The sequence below is a fragment of the Amaranthus tricolor genome, chromosome 8 (genome assembly GCF_026212465.1).
Source record: "Amaranthus tricolor cultivar Red isolate AtriRed21 chromosome 8, ASM2621246v1, whole genome shotgun sequence".
In the NCBI taxonomy this organism is placed as follows: domain Eukaryota; kingdom Viridiplantae; phylum Streptophyta; class Magnoliopsida; order Caryophyllales; family Amaranthaceae; genus Amaranthus; species Amaranthus tricolor.
The window spans coordinates 31466447-31482716 of NC_080054.1; the positions used below are offsets into that span (position 1 = coordinate 31466447).

The 16270-nt window shown below is 36.2% G+C and overlaps 1 pseudogene; it reads left to right on the forward strand.

Annotated features, from left to right (window-relative positions):
• Positions 1–7905: 7905 nt before the first annotated feature.
• Positions 7906–16176, forward strand: LOC130820528 (cysteine--tRNA ligase 2, cytoplasmic-like; annotated as a pseudogene).
• The last annotated feature ends 94 nt before the right edge of the window (positions 16177–16270 follow it).

Genomic DNA, 16270 nt, shown 5'->3' on the forward strand with positions numbered 1-16270 from the left:
ATTATTATTATTAGTATTGTATGTGTTATAATAATAATAATAGTATAATAATTACTTAATTAAGAAAATTACAATAATAATAATAATAATAATAATAATAATAATAATAATATTAATAGTAATATTAATAATAATAACAATAATAATAATAATAATAATAATAATGGGTATGTATCCTGAGTCTACTAAGCATCTTTTCTTTGAAGGTCCTTTTAGTATGCGATGTATTTCTTTGTGCTTTTCATGCTGCTGTGATTTATCATATTTGGATGAATAGAAATGCATGGATTTTGTGAGAACTACGTAGCAGGTTTTTGGTACTATTCAGCTAACTAGTCAGAATCGATTTGCGGCTTTGTATCCTATGGTTACTGATAGCAGGATTAGTAACTGGTTGCATTTTGAGTAGTTGCTCTCTTGAGCTGTTTTGGGGACCTGCTGATCATTAGGTTTCTATCAAGGGATTGTTGTTTTCTGCTGTCTCCTGGTGCAGTTTGTCTATGTTGTTGTTCAGATGGGATGCTGTTGCTGGAGTACCTGCTTGCTGACTGTGCTGCTCTTGCAGCTGTCTTATGTGTTGAACTGGTTGACTGTGCTGCACCTGCTGATCTGCTCTGCTGCCATATTATTCATGCTGCTGTGTGCATATTAATGCTTATGGAATTGGTTGTGTTGCATACTGTCTTTAAGTGTAGCTATTATAGTTTACTATGTATAGCACTGGACTTTTGCTATTGCATACTGTTTTTTTAGTGGATTTCGTTTCCACACTGATGCAAATAAAAAAAAAGTTGAGTTTTTAATTGCCTTGATGATTATGGTTTTTTCTGGTGAATGAAAAATTTTTATTTGCCAAATAATAATAATAATAATAATAATAATAATATATAATTAATTTAGATCAGATCAGACCAGACTAGATCAGACCAGTTAAAAAGGATTCACATCAGATCAAACTGAATCAGACCAGATCAGATCAGACCTTAGTAAATGATCATATCAGATTCAATCAGATCAGAAGAACAAAACAGGTTAGTTAACAAAAATATTTTACCTTGCAAGTGTTCCCATCGCCATTAGCATATGAATATCCAATTTAAATTAAAATTAACTAAAATAATCTAAGTAGTATGATTAGGGGAGAAAACTTTTCTTGTTGCAGTGACATGTGTCCAAATTTTCTATTGCTCTGGTATATAGTATGATGTATAGATAGATGGATAAGTGATGAATTAATAAAATTAAATATAAAAAATTATCTAAAATAAAATTTAAGTAGTAGAATTGAGAGGAAAAACTTTTATTGTTGAATGCTTTAGTATATAGTATGATTTAGTTTCATTTGCTTTTAGTGCATACACTAAAAAAATTGAATATAGACGATAAATTAGATATTTGAAATAGGAGAGAATATCAACGATAAATGTCAGATCATATACAAATGAAAATAAAGCAAATTCGTTTGGATATAGATAGTATAATGAAAAATGAAACAAATTGAGTGGCTCGGATGACTTCGTATTATACTCTAGGTTATAAGAATACCAATATGTATTATATCAATTCTAAAATACTTGTCATTGATGGCAAGAAATCAATAAGAAGGTTGTTTAAAATGAGAAGGTTAAGAAGCATTTTACACTCTTGATTTCAATAAGATAAAAAAAATTCAAGGTCACGATCGAACTAAAAACACTTAATCATAAAAGTTACTATCTTACATAGAAAAAATACCATGTCATAAATCTAAAGAATGTTCTTAATGTATAACATAATATTTTTTTATATATATTATATGAAAATTTCGAGGTATAATAAAATAAAACAAAGAAATATCAAGATTTGAAGTATAGTTATGCAATTATGTTTGGCACGCTTAAGATGATAAATTTTTTAAGAAAATTTGAAATACTTAAGCAAAAAAAAAAAATTAATTAAATAAACTAAGTTTCAAAAAATTTTCAAAAGTAAGCGTAAAAATCCCAAATTTGTGGTTCGGAGCTGTTCGCAGTTAGTAACTGTGAACAACAAATAAAACAAAATAGTTGTTCGCAGTTGGTAACTACGAATAGCTAATTTGTCTTATTTGTTGTTCGCAGTTACTAACTGCGAACTGCTGTTCAATATTTTTTTTCTTAATTTTTGAGTTGTTATTTGTTTTATTTGCACTAGAGACATTAGAATAAATAATTACAAGTCAATGTATGTTTCAGGCGGCATGATTCATCGCCAAAACTCCGATCATTCGTAAGTTAAAGCTTAGAGGCTATGATAAAGTAATTAAACATATATATACAACAAAATATATACAAATGTTTGAAATATACAACTCAATAAATAAATATAAATATATATATATATATATATATATATATATATATATATATATATAAATATATATATATATATATATAAATATATATATATATATATATATATATATATATATATATATATATATATACATATATATATATATATATATATATACATATATATATATATATATATATATATATATATATATATATATGTATATATATATATATATACATAGTTGATCCAAATACACAAAAGTTAAACGTTAACGCTCACGACCTTCATCTACGCTATCCAACTGAGTTGGTCTCCTACGCCTCCTACGATAGTAAGAGGCGTTCGGGTGTCACTTTGGCAGTGGAAGGGACTGGTACTGTGATGGCTGTGATGGCCCAGCCTGCGAGGTCCCCGTAATGTCAACGGGGTATGAATGGTCCATCTCCTCCAAATGGTAGTCATAAGCAGGAGATGAGACGTGCGTATGGGCGGTAGTCGATGAGGACTCTGCAGCGACTTCCGGTATGAAGTGCTGGAACTGCGAGCCGACTTACAAATTTCCTTCACCGGCTCCTCGTGGCTGTACCGCATCATGTCTACCGCACCTTGTGCCTGCTATTAATATTTATTTAATGTAATATTATATTATTTAATCAGAAACTTAATCATATAAATGCAAATGAAGACTTACAAATTGGGTCATCGTAAGCGCAGCAGGTGCATAATGTGCTGCTGCGAAGATGACACGTGGGGTCATCCATCGGCGCATGATGGAGAGGAACCACGGCATGTAGTCTGGTGTAGTAGGTGCGCTATGAACATCGATTGGTGCACCTTGTGCCAGCAGCTCCAGTCTACCATCCCAACGAGCGATGTGACACCAGTTGATCTCCATCCAGTTTGCCCCACCTTGATTTTTGCGCGAAATTAGGTGCAGCTGGTTTTCAGTGTCACAAGGCGGTGGAATCCCCTGTACCAACCCATATTGGCGCATTACGCGCTCTGGTAGATGTACTTCAACAATATCGAAGCATATGAGTGGCACAGAAGTCCTCCACGCACCTGAATGAATCCCCAAGTGTTCAGATACAACTGCGTAGGCTTCTGCAGGGTATGAGTCACACAAAAACTAAAATACATGTTATGAAAAGGTAAGTGATATGTTAAATAAATTGTACTAATGTTAATGAGTATTGAAATGTTTACCTGGTTGGGTCGTAGCAAGTCTAACTGGTCTTGGTAGAATCCGAGACCGCTACCGGTGTGCTTGCGCGTCCGGCGTGAGAAATTCCACCTCGAATCGTATGCAACATCTGGTGGGGGTTGTGGTGGAGGAGCAGTATCACCACGACCAACGGTTCTGTAAGGTTGGCCGATAAGAATATGCTCCCACGCCCACAGCTAACGATCGCAAATGTAATTATTATGTAATTCACCAAATGTGGATTAGAATTAAATGTTATTGTTATTACCTGTAATATGACTAGTGGTCCTGCAATCTCCTTGTCGTTCTTATGGGCAACACCACATAGCCTCCTGTACAAGTATCCTAGGGCTGCGGAGCCCCAGTTATACTCGGCGATGCGCTCCCAGGGGTCGTCAAGTAAAGTTAAGTATAGGAGCTGTATTTGGTTGCTTGTTTTATCAGCAAACAAGACAGCTCCTATCATATATAGCATGCGTACCTCGAAATGGTGCCCTCATCAGCACCATCGAGGAAATGTGAGAAGGTCTGAACCAACCATGTGCATCGCAAACCGCTCCCCCTGATCACTTCCGGTGGAGGGCGCTCTCCCAATATGCGATGCACCATGTGACGCCAGCCTGATAGCTGGCGTCCGGCTGTACACACGACACGTCTCTCGATGGGAAGCCGCGTTAATAAGGCTACATCAAGCAATGTGATGGTAGCCTCACCTAGAGGGAGATGAAATGTATGCGTCTCCTGACGCCATCTCTCGACTAGTGCTGTGATAATGACACGGTCAACTCTGCCGTATGCGACGAGGTGAAAGTCGTATAACCTTGCAAGCTCTAAGTATGAGATGCTCCTATCATCGATCACCCATGGAATGGAATCTGGATGTCTGGTGCCCAGCGTTTTTGCATCAGACACCTATGAACATTGAAATATAAATAAGTTACTTGCATGTTAACATTAGTAAAATGTAAATCACAACTATTATGTAATAATATAAAATATATATAATAAATTACCTTGAGTTACAAGATTATCATTCTAATATATATAGCATATTACCTTGAGTTACAGGTTCTAGTGTTGTGACCTTCGCTTCCACAACGACGACAATTAGATCGTTTTGGTCTACCCTTATCCATTTCGTTGGCACTTCTCCTAGACTTAGGCCTCCCCTTACCCCGAATTTGATTGGTATCATGTCTAAGTTCAAAGCCCGTGTATTGCGGCCATGACCTCTTATCGATCATTGGTTCGTATGTACTTGCATAACTTTGAGATGTGTAGCACGGATCCACGAACCTCTCATGTGAAAGGTGTCGTTTGATGCAAATAGCAAGCATATGTGAACAAAGAAGGTGGTATATCTCAAGTTTGTTACATGTGCACTTCATTTGATTCAAGTCTACATGTTCAATCTTATCCCCCTTGGACGATCCTATAGTTCCCCTCCCAGTCTTAGCTTCGAATACACCACTTCTGTAATCAAATGCGAATATGTCATGAAAATTTTCCTTCTCAGTATTTCTATTGATAATCCTAGTGGCATGCGCTGTGTACATGTGTCCTCCAAGTAACCATGCGCTAGCACGTTCACGTCTTTGAACAAAGTAGTCGTTTACCCGATAGAAGGTGAATTCAACAAGTGTTGTCAAAGGTAAGAAACGTACACCCTTCATCACATAGTTGAAAACTTCAGCTAAGTTCGTGTTAGTAACACCATACCTATGACCTCCATCATGATATAATGACCACTTAGACATATCACCCACGTCATCAATCCAGAAAATTGCCTCTCGTTTTGCAGTCGCAATTGCCTTTAAACCAATCATTACCTTAACTTGTTGTCTTTGCTCAGCTGTTTTACCAAACAACTTCTTCAACTGAACATTACCCATAGCACGATTGAAGTTACTAAGCAAATGGCGTAAGCAAAACCTATGATAAGAATTAGGTGGTTGCCACTCCGGTTCTTCCATGGTTGCTAAAATACCAGCGTGTCTATCAGAAATATCGCATAAACCCATCCTCTGTGTGACATGCTTACGAATTCAAACCATGAACCAGGACTATGCACTTATATTCTCCTTCTCTACCAAGGCAAAGGCCAATGGAAAGATTCCCTTATCACCATCTTGGGCAATGGCAGCCAATAAGGTATGACGATAGTTACCATACAAGTGTGTGTTGTCAATGGCGATAAGAGGTTTACAATAATTGAATCCTTCAATGCAAGGTTTAAAGGCCCAAAACACACGTTGGAAGGTCCTGATATTAGGTCTCACATATACACCCGTGTCATTGTCCTCCTTAAAATACCACTCAAGTACTAACCCCCGATTGGAATGTTGCAAAGCTTCTAAAAAGCGTGGAAGGAGTGAGTAAGAACCTTCCTAGGTCCCGTAAATGGACAACAACGCTTGTTGCTCAGCACACCACGCTCGCTTATAATTCACTTCTACACCAAAACGATCTTTAACCATCTTCCGTACGACAAATACCTTAATGGATGGGTCTTTAGCAACAGAATTTCTAATAACATTGTTAATGACAGAAGATGTCAAGTAAATGTGTCCAGCCGAAACAGTGTCACTACCCAATACACAAGAACCATGCTTACCCTTATAGGTAACAATATGCCATGAGGATAAATAAGAAACAAATGTAGCCCTAAGTTTCCACGAACAACCCCGCTTGCACTTCAAGGTAAGGACAGTTTGGTTCGAGGTCTCCGTTCTATACTCCACATTTCTGCGAATATGATACACTCTAATAGTTTCGAACAACGATTCCTTGCTATCAAACATCATACTCTCCTCAAACTCCCCTTCTTCGGTGTAAGTGGTATCACAAGCCCAAGTCCTCCAGGAGTTGTCCTCCTCATACTCGTCTAGAGGTGGACGTAAGGCATAAGGTGTAGGAGGAGTGATTGTAGGAATGTTGCCTAATTTCATGTCATTTGCTAGCGCATCCTCATCGACATTCACATCGTCCTCAGAAGGATCGTCAATGAGCTCATTACTCTAATTTCCATCATCCCAAGGTCCCATCTCAACAGTTTCCCCTAAGTTAATCATTGAATCAATTGGAACTTGATTCGTACGCGGTTGAGAAAAAGTACAAGATACGGAAGAAACGACGGGATTTACAGTTTCCTGAGTTAATATAGGCATAAGGGTAGGCGTAGGATTAGAAGCAACTACATTCCCTAATGGTACTTCTTCTACGTACAACTCCAAAGAGGGAATTTGGGTGGACTTTGAATGCTCCCAGCCTCCCACATAGCATCTATAGCCTCATCATCCACAACAGGAAACACAAGCAATTCTTCACTCATTTCATATTTAAAGCTTATATTTACGGTACTTTTAGTAGGATTCAAACCAATCTTAAAACATATAAAACATTTAAAGTGGTTCAAATCCATATTCGAATTGCAAGCAAACAACTTACGTCTTCCCCCAACATAATGAACTTTGACACTACTTTCTCGAATACAACCATTCCAAAAACATACTACAGTCACGCAAAATGATGCCATTTTTTACATTAATACAAAGAAAATCAACATCAACTCATGCCCATACAAGTACATTACATTCATTTGATTATAATCTTTTTTGGTCTAAAAATTATTAAAATCCTTAATATAACTAAGTTCTTACATATACAATACACATAAAATCCAAATAATAAATCAATTCATAAATAATATTTCTAATACCAACATCAACATCAACATTTCTAATAATATTATCAACATTGAATTCCACTAATTCAACAACATTAATTCAAAAAACAACATAAAGGTATAAAAACAATTAAAAATTACCTTTAAAACTTATGGATGATTAAGAATAGTCTTGATTTAGCAACTAGTGACCTACATTTGAAATAATAAGCAAATTTGGTTAAAACCATAAACAACTACATATAAACCAAAAAAACACAAAAAAGTTTACCTTTGAGCAAGCTAGAGTATCCCACACTAATTTTGAAGTGCCAAATTGAAAGAGGAATGCAAGAATTGATGGATTGAATCAATGGTTTTGGAGGGAGAATGTCAAATGTGAAGTAGAGTTTTGAGAAATGGGAAATTTGCGAAAAACAGAAACTGATCTGCATTTTTGTAGAGCAGGTCTATTCGCAGTTACTAACTGCGAACAATAAATAAGACAAATTAGCTGTTCGCAGTTACTCTATTTTGTCTTATTTGCTGTTCTCCAAACTACAAATTTGAAATTTTCATGCTTACTTTTGAAAATTTTTTAAAACTTAATTTATTTAATTAATTTTTTTTTTGCTTAAGTATTTCAAATATTCATTTTTTAACCAATGGTTCCCCTTCTCGTAGTCGTACTCGTATCCTTGACTTAATTACTATTGTTACTTTTTCATTCTCTAGTCTCCTTGTCTTTTCTTTTAGCATCGCTTTTGTTCTTTCTTCACTAATTTCCCCAAATCAATAACATTAACCCTAATTTTCTATCCCTATTTATTTTTGGGTTTTCATTATTGTTAATCAATAATTGTTTGAGTAGTAGTAGCCTAGTAGGGTGCAGTAATGGCTGAAGAGAAGTCGAATCGCCCTGCACTAGTGCTCTACAATACCATGTCGAAGCAAAAGGATGTTATCAAATCCAAGGTTCCTAACAAGGTTGGTATGTATGTCTGTGGTGTTACTGTTTACGATTACAGCCACATTGGTCATGCTCGTGCTTATGTTGCTTTCGATGTGCTTTACAGGTTATTTCCCGTCTTCGCTTCTTGATTCTTGAATTTTGACTGTTTCAATTTTGTCATTTCTACTCAATTACTCTTCTTTTTTGAAATGCATAAATTTCGACCATTTAATTTTCGTCATTTTCATTCAATTATTCATCAATAATGAATTAAGGTTCTGTGCACTATAGTAATTTCATGTGGAAATCGTTGTTCAAGAGTCAACCCGACCTTGTGGGGGTATACTAGATTCCGGAGTCGTTGTACTATCATGGAATGCACGATGTTGGGTCACTAAAAATTTGTTTCAATTGCCTCTATCTAGAACTTTTTTTAATTGTATGCTGTAATTTTTAAGGATTTGACTCATTTTCTGCCTTTCTGGATAATATCTAAAGGATTGATTTTGTAAAATGAAACGATTGATATACCACCAAGTGGAATCAGTTAAAACGGGTTACGAAGTAAGGAGGTGTTTGATGCAATCAATGAACTAGAACTAGTGTGCAAGTAAATGAAATGAAAAGAGCAATAAAAAAGCTAAAACAAACTAACAACAAATTTATTAGGTTTGCCGAACTATAGCTATGTTCTCCACTCAGGTTAGTGTTTGATTATGTGTTTGGAGAAGAGCATAAGCTCACAAATATTAAGTAATTACAATTGCAGAGAAACTAAGAGAGTAGGGAAGAGATTGCAGAGAGTATCCGGGAGGCAATTTGTATGCATTTCTAAGGGTTAGAATGTGTTAGCTAAAGCTTAGCATGACCCCTTTATGTATATGGGAACACAGGATACAAAAGTCCAAGGCATTATGAAAGACGTGCAGAATCAGAAGAATGCAACATGGCCTTTGCTCGATTGAGTGCCCTTGCCGCCGCTGGTTGAGCGAAGTAGGGCATTTACGGTTGTATGCTCACGGGCTCGGCCGAGCTTTGCTTCATGGGGCTGCCTTTTCAATACTTTCACAATTTTCCCTGCTAGATCAAGTTCCCAAATTTGCACCAAAATGAAAACACCTATCTTTAGCTCTCTTTCCACCATGAATAACCTTACGAAGAAACCGTCACATGTGATGAAACTCCAAGTTAATGGAGACAAACTTCTTTGATGTTTTCCAAAGCCTTAGCTTAATTTGGACATTCTATTTGGAAGTAATCTCTTCCTTTCATGCCCCATAATTTCAATAAGAAGAGTCCAAAAGATTTAGCTAAGCTAAGTCAAGTCTTGGGTGAACCAAGTCACCAACACAACATAAAGCTTTTTCTCCATGAGAATTGTGATTTGTTCACTCTATTATCATGGATTTTCACTAGCTTGTCATGCAAAATGGGTCTTATGCTTTTGAATGTCTGTTTGTGCTTTAATGTCATTCGCCCTATAAAAATTTGTGTTCCTTTGTCTTACTGCTCTCCTTTTTTTGGTGCCTTAGGTTGTCAATGAATAATGACTTTCGTATTTAGTATCAATTTCATTGTTGGTTTTCCCCTCTGTTCCGAAGCAAAACAGCTATTTCGAAGCAAATTAAATACACATAGTTTCAATTTATTTGGACGTATTTCCATTTCTTTATGTAGATACTTGATGGAGTTGGGATATGAGGTGACATATGTTCGGAATTTCACCAACGTTGAGGACAAGGTTAGAAATTGTTTGGTCTTGTGTCTTTTCTAGCTAGTCAGATGAAGTTTTAAACAGAGAGGATAACAAATATATATATATATATATATATATATATATATATATATATATATATATATATATATATATATATATATATATATATATATATTGTCAGATCTATTTAAATTTTGGTTGTTATCTTCAAATTTTTTGATTGACATGTGAGATTAATTGAAAATAAACCAGCTACATTTCGTTTGCCCCCTTTTTTTTTTTTTTTCGTTTTTCCTTTCCCTTACATATGATACATAGAAAGCCAATTTACTTTAATTATTTGAGGTTAGGTGCTTGAGGTTATGTTTTTTCATGCAACTGTTTTCTTCAATCTTAATCGTAACCAAATAACTTTCCTTTTTCTATGTTTAACTTTATATTTATTAAGTTTGAGGTAATGGACTCATTGTGTAATAGTTGTTATGAAGATTGAGGAGGCAATTCTCTATGTTTTTGTGCATTATAATTGGAATAGATTTAACATTGTGTACTTATTGCGATGTATGTTTCCAAGACAATTGCTATCAATATGATAGACTGATTTTAAATTTTTATTGCCACTTTTAAAATTCATGTGTTTTTTTTTTTTTTTTTTGAAATTAAATAAATTCATCATGTAAAGAGTTTTATGGCATCTACATTTGAATTTAGGGTTTAAGACTATAGGAAAAAGGGAGAGAGAAGCAGGGGAGACAAACTTCATGTGTTTTATTCTTGTATGATTTGGAGGCAACTGGACTGAAATTGTTGTGCTATTAACAGCTAGAAAATAGTGTGACTGAGACACTTGAATTCATTTGGAAATGGATAGAGGGTTAAGATGATGTCTTTATAGAATATACATGTGTCCAAAAGGTGATGGAGCGTAAAATCTGCCTGTTAGGTCCTTTTTGTGTAACTGAGGTTATGTCTGCTTTGGGCTTTCATGATCTGAATGCATGTTGTCATGTGTGGACCCATTGGGTTACTCCTTAACTATAGTCACACTCACGTGCACCACTCAACTAGCCCTGCTGGTTGGCTGTGTTAAGCTTCCTGAAACTTGGCACTTAACCTGTGTTGATGAACACCTCTCTAGCACCGCTATGTGTTAGATTCCTCAATATTTCATGTAGTACATCCTTTTGTCAATCTTGCAGTTTACACCCCCTTGATGTACGTCAGAATTTGTTTACATCTTCTGATGTAAGAAGCTTTGTGCACCAAGCTAGACCTATAAGCTTGCTATGCAACCCTCCGTTCACACCCCAAGACCTGAGCATTCAGGAAAATTTCGGACCTTTGGAAGTTTTATACTGTTTTTACTTTCTAGTGTGCCTAAGAACTTACATTCCAAATTTCACCAGCAATGGAACATGTTGGATTGTTGAATACCCCTAGTACTGCATATCATGTTTCTGTCACATACGTGTCTGTATAGGTTTTAATCCAACTCTCACATTACCTCTTTATAGGAGAAGTGCTGCTTGGGGCCATCTCTTAGACACCCCTATAGGCACAATGCTATCCCCCATTGCCGCCTCATACTTGATGCTTGGTGGCTTGGAAGATGAACTTTGAGACCGTGACAAATTGAGGTGGGCGATGCCAGCTTAAGTGCCACTAAACCTTGTGATCTGGGATGCTTTTGAACTAATATATAAAATGTTCTTGATGAATGATTCATTGCTACCTTTATGTTAATTAAGATGTACAGTGTACTTGAGCTGTCAACATACTTCTTTGGTATATCATCTGCATCGAATCTTTCCACTTTCAGGTTTTGACAGTTTTATTGTTTCTCTTGTCCAAAACTCTTTAGATAATTCGCAGAGCAAATGAGCATAAGGAGAGAAATCCGGAAGATCCATTGAGTGATGCCTTGAATTTAAGTGATCACTATTGTGAAGAATTCCTCAAGGAGTCAAGGATATGGATGATCTACAATGTCTACTTCCTACTCATCAACCATGTGTTTCTGATCACATGGATCAAATTAGAGATATGATAGCCAAGGTAAGAATTACTTTTTGCTTGTCTTATATTTGTCTTGGGCAACAATATTTAAGCATTTCTTTTTTTTTCGTTAAAGGAATTTGAATGAAGAAGTTTGACATTTGTGAATCGTGTGTGCTTGCTGCACATTGGGGACTTGGGTAGGCATGAACTGTTAATGGAACTTGTAGTTATCTCATGATTCTTTTTTCAGGTTTTATTTTGGAATGGTTGCTGTTTCGAACTTAAACTGATTGTATACTTAGGTAGAATCTATTCCATTCATTAGTGCTTGTACTCTTTGATTTGTGAAAGTATACTTGCATGCTTCAGCGCTAGGTGATCCTTGCTTCATTTTTGCTATCTGTTGAAAAAATACTGTTGTGTATTAACAGAGAATAGAGCTGGGAGAAACATTTTCTCAAAAAAACAAAGTATTTTATTACATAGACCTGATATCAGGAAACTATGAATTCAGAAAACTATCGGACAATAATTATTTATAAGTCATTTCCCTGAAGTTTTTTTTGATCAATCTTTGTCTCTCTTTGATCACTGCCATCTCAAGTGATAGCCACTGCCACTTTACTGTTAGTCTGTTACCTGAATAACACCACGGCTACCTCACTGTGCTTCACCAGCCAAATTTACTCATACAATCTCCCAAATACCCAACATGAAAGTCAGTGCCACTTCCTTGTAAGGACTGAAATAATAGCCGTCTTAATTAGCGTAAGAGCATAAGGAGCATTACCACTCCTCCCCTATCAGCCATTTCAACCCATCACTTAAGCGCACTCTAGTTAGAGAGAGAGGAGGGTAGGGGATAGAGTTCATTACCCATATTTCCCCTTATTTCCCGTTCTCATGTGAATTGAATGTCTTTAAAGAACAAAACTGAGATTGCTCATGCATGGTAGAGGATGGCATCGTCCCAAAATAGGCCACATATCGTGGTAGCAAATAAACGTAAGAAAGCAAGACTTGCTATTTAATCCCATTACTCAACTGCAATCTTGCATAATATCGATGTCTATCATAAAAAGTACTAGGCTTGCCTATTCTAATGTCTTACTTTGACCTAAACCTTTCAAATGACATTTACCCCAAGAAAATGGGATACGAAGAAGGGAAGATTAAGAGACACAAAAATGACTTGTGAGTGACGTTCCCTGACTTACCCTTGAGGTTGACTCATAGTCACTCTAGATATTTTCCACTTTGGACTTCTCAAAACACAAGCATATTTACTTGAGCATTTCATTATGTTTTCCCTTTATTTTGGGGTTTAATTGATACATATATCTTCTGCCTTCATTACCATTCCTGTCCAAATTCTTTTCTTTTACTGAATTGTTGTAGATTATTGAAGAAGGCTATGCATATCCTCTTGACGGGGATGTTTACTTTGCCGCCAATAAGTTCCCTCAATATGGGCAGCTATCTAGGCGGAAGCGTGAGGACAACAGAGCTGGCGAGAGGGTTGCCGTAGATTCAAGAAAGCGACATCCTGCTGATTTTGCTTTATGGAAGGTACAGATAACAAGAGCAACTTTTAATAGTGTATTTTATTATTAGGAAACAATGCTCAATGTTAGCGAGTGATAAAACGAGGGTAGTAAGACTGTTACTGTTGAGAAAATAGGCTTTTTTGGAAATGCCAACCTGTGGTACTTGCGACCTGGTCATGGTTTATGCTGTTGCCTATGTCCCTGTGATTGATGAATTTGCAGGCTGCAAAACCTGGTGAGCCCCATTGGGATAGTAAATGGGGTCTAGGAAGACCAGGATGGCACATAGAATGCAGTACAATGAGTGCTTATTATCTGACTTTCTCTTTTGATATTCATGGTGGCGGTATGGATTTGATCTTTCCTCACCATGAAAATGAGCTGGCACAGAGCTGTGCTGCATGTAAAGAGACCCACATCAGTTACTGGCAACATAATGGGTTTGTGACCATCAATGAAGAGAAGATGTCAAAATCAACCGGAAACTTCTTTACAATTCGTGAGGTGTGACATGTGATCCTATAATTATATGGTTTTGGCTTTGCTAATGAGGTGTTTGCATGTTTAGTTGACATGCTATAAACTTATATGGGCTTCACCTTTTGAATCCTAGGTTACCAAACGATATCATCCTTTGGCTTTGAGATACTTCTTGTTAAGTATGAACTACAATTCTCCTGTCGATTATTCGTTGTCGCAAATAAATCTTGCTTCCGAAGCAGTCTTCCGTGTTTTTCAGGTAAGTATATCTTGTGCTTTTTATTCTTGGATTTCTTGATGTAGTGCTGGTTCCTGTTTGTTTTTTCTGAAAATAATATGATAATTAGCTTTCTGGTCTCTTCTTCTATAATAGCTTTCAAAATTGTGTTATGTACTTTTGTAGCCATGAATTTAACCTATTACTAAGGATGCCTTTTAATCTAGCATGAATGTCAATCTACTATAAAGATCCTTTGATGAAGGTTGTGTTTATTTCAGCAATTTTTTTTGTTTGTTTGGCTCAAATTATATTGTGTTCAATTTTATCACCCTTTTATGTCAACTTTTATAGATTTTGTTTCCTTAATCTTCAATGTGTATTCAAACATGATGCAATTAGGACTTTAGCAGTTCGTTTTTTGATTTCTCTTAAATGTACTTGGTGGCAGAGGTGAAACCATGTTGGGAGCCGGGGGAGGCCTGCTAGCCCTTCTGTAGCCCAATAAGTTACGTGGACCAATCTTTATTGGAAATTTTCAGTCATGTCCACACTTAAGCTAGTACTTCTTCGCACTTATTCTTTCTAATATTGTCATTTGAAATGGTGGAGTTAGGTAATGGAAAACTGTGAACAAAAAAACATTTTTATGATCAAAGTTTTATTACCATGAAAATGACATAGTACATTTCATGAAAATTTACGCTACAAATCATTCTTATTACTGCCGTTTGGTACCAACTACCAAATGAGCTGTAAAAAGAATGCATATTTGATTCAAGTTTTATTGGGTCCTCAATTGCATCCTAAACAAGAAGTGGTGCATGTGAGTTCCTCAGCCAATCTTTGGCACCAATCAAGTGCTATGGGTTGGTGCACTGTTTTTGGACTTGAGGAACTCCTAAGTTGGTCAAGAGTTCTCCCGACATTGCTAATGGGTTGATTCAACTGCTATGCTAGAAACCAACATGGCTAGCATTTCCTTTGCCATCCTTGCTATTTTCTGTTTGTCCATTTATGATGGATTGTCGTGATATTGTAGGATCATAATATTTATCCAGGGATATTTGTTCTAATTCTTTGAATCTCTTTTGATCTTCAGACATTGCAAGATTGTAGAGATGCTTTGTTGTCGTTTGATAGTGGAAACAACACTGGGAAGCCCAAGTCAAACAGCAAACAACCTAAGCAACCTTCCGAGGCTGAAAATTTGATGAAAGATTTCGAGTGTAAAATGTCTGATGATTTTCACACTGCAGAGATTTTGAAGGGGAGTCTTCAAGATGCACTGAAGTGTATTAACAACGAATTGAACGGCCTTAAGGTGAGTATTTTGGTGATGTCTACATTTATTTAGTTCCCTCCACTGCAAAAGAACAAATAATAGGTGAAAGATCTTTTGCATGAGTAACTCGAATTATACATGTAAATATTGAAATTTCTAAATTCAGAAGAAGCAAAAGCAACAAAAATTGTTGGCTATTCAGTCTCTTAAAGAATTGGAGGAAGCCGTTAGGAAGGTTTTGGATGTTCTGGGGCTGCTTTCTGCTCTGCATTATTCTGAGGTGATTTATTGTCCAGATTTACATCAAGAGTTCCCTTTTGAGCTTGTTGGTGATCGTCAACAACTTTGTTGCTTTGTTTTCAAACAGGTTCTGCTGCAGTTGAAAGAGAAGGCTTTAATTAGAGCGGAAATGAGTGAAGAGGAAATATTGCATCTGATTGAAGAAAGGGCTGTAGCTAGGAAGAACAAAGACTTTGCAAGAAGCGACCAGGTGCGAAGTGAATTAACCTCAAAGGGTATCAGCTTAATGGATTTACCAACAGGCACAGCATGGAGACGATGTGTGCCTGAAGGAAGTAGTTGGATTCTTGCAACAGAAAGATGCTATTAGGTAATTATGTAATTTTAGCTTCTTTTTTTGTTAGGAAGATTCCATTTTTATACCAAAGCCCATTGTGTTATTGGGGTTTCTTTTTTTTTTTTGCTCCTCCCAAGTTCTGTGATACCACAACCTTAAGGGGGACTTGCTTGTATTGGGAATAAATTTTAAGGGAAAATAAAAGTGGATTTATGGAAATAGAGGTAAATTTAATAGGGGAGAAGAAGGATAAATAATTAAATGGTATTTTTTTAGTATTTTCTTAACTAAAGTTAACTTTTCATGCTAATGC